Raw genomic sequence first — 6,036 nt, 5'->3', positions numbered from 1 at the left:
GAAATATTTCAAACTTATAAATGTGGGAAACTCACATCAGATCAATAAAACTTTATTTAGTATCAGAGTCTTTATGCCAGAGATGTAATATATTTGTAAGTAAAATAAAAATTCTAGAGAAGGTAATAAATTTGAGGAAATACTCTTTGAATAATATTGTGGGTATTAAAAGGTTCTTGAGGGGAGAGCCAGTATTTGTTTGGAATTTGTTGAAAACTAAATGAATAAAATATAGTTACTCTCTTCTGTCTGCTAGAACATGGAAATAACTTTGTTAAAGATGAAGAATAAAAAGAACAGACTTGGGAGTCAAGAGACCTCAGTTTTAGTCCTGGTTCCACCACTGGTTTTGTGACCTTAGGCAAATTGCTAAATGTCTCTATGACCTACTTTCTTCATAAATAAAATGAGAGTATTAGATGAAATGGTCTCTAAAATCCTTTCTAGCTCTAACACTCCATGTTACTCTCAAAATGGCCTTTGTTAAGGTGGAATTTTCACATGTCAAGGAATTTAAGATTCCATGTTTTGATGAATATCATCACTTGTGGGCAGAGATAGTATTTTATCCATCACCCGCATAGCCATAGTGCCTCCATAAAAGGTGCTAGATAAATGTCTGTTTAATTTAATTCTCACTGTGATCTGGCCCAGACTTTTTTTTTTTAAGCTATTGACAAGAGAAGTTATGGAGTCCTGATTGGTGAAAGCCATAATACATAGTAAGAAATGAAAGCCATGAACTTAAACTCTGTGAAAGGTAGAAGCCCAGACATAGTAACCTGTTAAAAATCCTAATTCAGAAGCTGATTCATAACTTAGATACTATTTACCCAGCGCCTGGATGTCTGAGAACCAAGTTCAATACTAAGTATAAACTAAAATATTAGCCAATATATTAACTAAGCAGAAAAACCCAAAATATCCACCAATCATCAGTGAAGCACCCTATGGCTCCTTCTCCCTTTGTCTGATTTCTGTAATTACCATGGGGATTTTTGGAGTTCTTTGTGGGGATCTACTGAATCGTCTGGCTGTCTCCCCAGATCGCCCCTGTTTGTAAGTAATCATGATTGATTAAACTCCTATAATCAATCTGGAGCTCCTTGGCTTCTTCCTTTGGAATCGAACTTACCCCACAGTATGGGACAGGTACGGGGTTCTCCAGCCCGGGGGATTCCAGACCTCACAGAAGTCCATTAACGCTCTTGAGAAAAAGTGAGTCAGACACATCACATAATTTCAACATTGCTCCCTTCTTCCAGGATTCTGGTTCTTTCTTCTTCCTTCCTTTCTTCCTTCCTTCCTTTCTTCCTTCCTTCCTTCCTTTTTCTTTCTTTCTTTTCTTCCTTCCTCCCTTCCCTCCTCCTTCCCTTCCTTCTTTCCTTTCTTACTTGCCTCCTTCCTTAGTAATATTTTGGTTGGCTTGGTAATTTAGATAGTTGCTTTTTTGGTGGGAATGACTACTAAGGATTAGGAAGTGGTAATTGAGCAGGTCATGGTATATTTCTTGGCTTCTGAATAAAATTCACATGACAACACTAGTCTCAGTGTCTATATGATCATACTTCATAGTTTTGCTCCTGTAACTTGGGTCTTCTATTCATAATTTGAAAATATCAGAGGAAATATATATTGGTTATACTATATTTTTCTTGTAGCCAAATCAACAAAGTTGATTTTTTGAGGAGTAGTACTTTTCTTTTTATTTGATTTTTTTTCCTTTCCAAGGAAAATGTGCATTTTAAAGTACCTGTAAAATCATAAATAAGTTTAGGTAGCTTTGTGAACTCGGTACTTTTTTTTTAGAATGTTGGAATACTTATCGCACCCATTGTAATATGCATAAGCAGCAAAATAGAAAGCAGTACATTAAATTAGAACATTTTATGGTTAAAAATACAGCAACTTTTGAAAGATAATTTTATTAAATTTATTGCTACAGCAAAACGAGGCTATTTAATTATTGTGACATCTTTCATAACTGATTGTCTTATTCTGCTCATCTCTTGTAAGTTTTCAGGTGGACAGAATGTTTACAAATAATCTGAAGCACATTTCTTTGTGTTTTGATCACAGTGAGAAATATGGAAAATAAATTTCTATGACCTCGGTCCTATTTTTATATTTGCATAATCAGACAAATCTTAAAAGGTAACACTTCTAAAGAAAAAGTTTTTACAGACAAAACACTATTTATAAAATGAGGAATGTTCATTTTTGATGCTTTTAGGGAATTAATTGAATGCTAAAGCAATGCATTATAAGTAAAAAAAACTGTAGAACACCTGGATATACAGTACATTCTCAGATAATTCAGCATTTTAATGGCCACTACAGATATCATGAGGGCTAGGTGGCTCAGTGGATAGAGTGGATAGACCTGGAACCAGGAAGACTCCTCTTCCTGAATTGAGATTTGGCCTCAGACACTTACTAGGTTGTGACCCTGAGAAGTCACTTAGCACTGCCTCAGTTTCCTCATCTGTAAAATGAACTGGAGAAGGAAATGGCAAACTACTTCAATATCTCTGCCAAGAAAACCGTAAATGGAGTCATAAAGAGTTGCACATGACTGAACAACAGATATCCTGTAGTTGACTCAAAGCTTTGTGCTTATGTGGACATTTTTAAAAAGTGTTTAATCAATGTATGAGAATTGCACCCCTCTCCCAATGTACATTTGGTATTCTTACGTAGCATAATATGGTGATTATTCTAGACTTGGAGTCCAGAGTTGTGGGTTCAGATCCTACCTCTGACACCTACTGGGCCAAAACACTAAACCTTTCTGATCTTCAGTTTCCTCATTTGTTAATGGGAATAATCATTATATATTACTTACCTGATAGGATTGTTGTGTGGAAAGTACCTTGTAAACCTCGAAGTATTTTGTACACGTGAGCTGTTATTGTAAAGGTACAAGTAATCTGAAGCTATTAAAGGTTTTTTTGTTTTGTGGGAGGAGGGAAAGGGATGTGCTAAGGTGATGAATTAGTAAGATGATTCTGGAAATATGTGCAAAGTATATTGTGTTCCCAAAGACCAACCAAGAGACTTTTTTAGCAACAGAAAGAGGAATGCTGGAATAGGGAGCAACCAAGTCAAACTCGGCAATGTGGAGTGAAGATTTGCCAGGATAGGGGAAGAGAAGAGATATGACCATAGAAAGGGGAGCAGCTGCCAAGCAGGAATCAGTAGCTGTAACATCAGCCGCGGTTAAGAGGGAAGATTGTAAGGGAAAGTTCAAGTGATCATTTCCCTTCCACCTGAACATGATGAAAGGTAGTCCCTTGACTTACCAGGGGTGGGGAACCTTCAGCCTTAAGGCAACGTGTGGCCTTCTAGGTCGTTGGGTGTGGCCTTTTGACCCAATCCAAGTTTTACAGAATAAATCCTTTTATTAAGGGGATTTGTTCTGTGGAGTTTGGATTTAGTCAAAGGGCCGAACCTGAGGCCCTAGAGGACCATATGTGGCCTTGAGGCTGAAGGTTCCCCGCCCCTGGGTCCTAGACCAATGTATGAGGCAGGGTTAAATTCTGGAGAGCAACACACAGAGGGTTAAGATGCTAATGTTACGAGTGTTAAGAGAGCTGGTCAGCCACGTCAGTGACCTTCCTCACAGCCATTTCCCAACATTCTCAGGCTTTATTCATTTGGAGCAGGGCCTGATGGTGGTGATTATTAGACTTGCTTACCTAGTTTTGGGGAAACCAGCATATCTATGTTACCCCACAGAAATGGATTCTTGGTTCAGGATATTGGGACAAAGTTATGGAACTGGGGGAGCTGCTGCACTGGCAGTAGTCCTAAGGTTTTGTCTTCCATTTCTACGATGAAAAACTAAAATTCTATCAGTTTTTCTTCTGTAGGAAGGGGTTTTGTCCCGTGTGCTTGAATCAGAAGTAATGGGGACAGGGGCTAAAGAAGTTTTCTGTTGGCATGTTGTGGGAATGAGCTGTGAAATGATTTAAATAGCTCAGATTATAGGTGGAACTGGTCTATGGTGAAAAATGATGCCAGAATCTTAGCCATTTCATGCTGGAAAGTCATGCTCAGCTATGCCCTTGTGGAGTTGGAAAGGCTTGTTATATATATATATAAGGAAGGCATAAAGATCTTGAATAAGATAATGGCCATTGAAGCTGACAGGAGACAGAAGTGAAACACATTTAGAAGGGAGAATCAACAAACTTGATGATTACTTGCATTTGGGAATTGGGGGAGAAAGAATGTTAAAAATGCCCAAGGATCATGGTGTAGACAAATGGGAAGATGATTGTATAAGCATCCTATCATTCCTGAAGCCTATTGATTCCACCTCCAAGTCATCTCTTGCCTCATCCCTTCTCTCTATTCTCACTGCTACCACCCTCAAACAGGCCATCATTACCATCAACTTGGAGTCTTACAATAGTTTCTTCCTGGACTTTCTGACTTTACATACTATCAGAATGATATTTCTTATGCTAGATTTAGTCATATTAGTCCTTTTCTCAAGAACCTTAAAGTTCCCTATTTCCTTTTTTTAAATTTTTTTTATTTGGCAATTGGGATTAAGTGACTTGCCCAGGGTCACAATGCTAGTAAGTGTCAAGGGTTTGGTCTAAGACCGGATTTGAACTAAGGTTCTCCTGAGCTCTCCAGGGCTAGTGCTCTATCCACTGTGCTGTCTAGCTGCCTCCTCCCCCCTATTTCCTATAGGATAAAGTTCGAATTCCTTTACCTGGCATTCAAAGCTTCCACACTCTGGCATAACCCTACCTTTCCAGTCTAATCTCATATTTAGGGGCATGTAGGTGGCCCAGTGGATAAAGCACTGGATCTGGAGTCAGATACACCCAAGCTCAAAACTGGCCAGAGGCACTACCTTTATGACATTGGGCAAGAGGGGTTGGCCAAGGTGATTAGTTCAGTCCTTTCCAGGACTATCTTGTATTCTATGTTCCATTTCTCGTGGTCTGGGGAATCAGCCATGAACTAGTATAAAGAGTCAGACAACTTGGTTTCTAGTACCAGTAGAGGTACCATTTTCTGGGCTAGAAGTTAATTGCACTGGACTTCAACGCAGCCAGGAGAACTGTTGGGAGTTAAAAGGGAGACTCTTTTATATGCATTTTCAATCACATACATCTCTATCCTTTTAATTTTTGTCTGTTTTCCCTTAGGAAATAATTCAATACTTCAGAATAGCCATGGTTTAATCTACGTGATCTCTTCTACTGCCAATACAGATTGCATCTCTGCCCACAAGGTTTTAGGAAAAGGCCTTTTTGAATGGCTGTGGCCAAAAAGCTAATGAGTTGGTGGCCAATCCCCTGGTGATGAGATACCCTTCACTTAGAAAGACATTATTTCTTAGTCCAATGGGTGGTTGAGCCTTGAGCCAGGGGGTAGAGATCTTGGAAGCTTAGTGTTGAGGTTGAGGAGGAAGTCCTGGAGGCAAGAGTGGATCACAGAATCACCTGGAAGGAACTTCAGAGGGCATCTAGTTTAACCTATATCCAAGCAAGAGTCTCTTCTACAACTTCGGTGACAAAAGAGAAAATCTAGCCTGTGACTGGGGACCTCACTGATGGGGAAGCTTCCGAGGTGGCCTACGACTCTTGGACAACTTTAGGCAGCAGCATGATATAGTCAATAGAATATTAGATTTGAAGTCAGAAGACCAGGGTTTAAGCTCAGCTGAAAGTGTCCTCACTTCCATCAGATTTTCTTAGTCTGGATTTCTTCTATCACAACTCTCCCTTGTATCACTGTCATTATTGTCAGCAGCAGCAACATTTATAAAGTGCAAGGCACTGTGCTAAGAGCTTTACAAATATCTCATCTGATTCTCACAACAACGCTGTTGTTCCCATTTTACAGTGAGGAAATTGAGGCCAACAGTGGTTAAGTAACTTGCCCAAGGCCACACAGCAAGTAAGTATTGGGGTGCACATTATAGCTTCCTGTGCGATTGTAAGTACCACAATGGGAGGGATTGTCATTTTTCTTCTTTGTATTCAAGTGGCATAGGGCTCCGCAGATAGAAGA

This window comes from Vombatus ursinus, unplaced genomic scaffold (assembly GCF_900497805.2).
Source record: "Vombatus ursinus unplaced genomic scaffold, bare-nosed wombat genome assembly UNPS02014173.1, whole genome shotgun sequence".
In the NCBI taxonomy this organism is placed as follows: Eukaryota; Metazoa; Chordata; class Mammalia; order Diprotodontia; family Vombatidae; genus Vombatus; species Vombatus ursinus.
Note: the sequence above shows the minus strand (reverse complement) of the source record.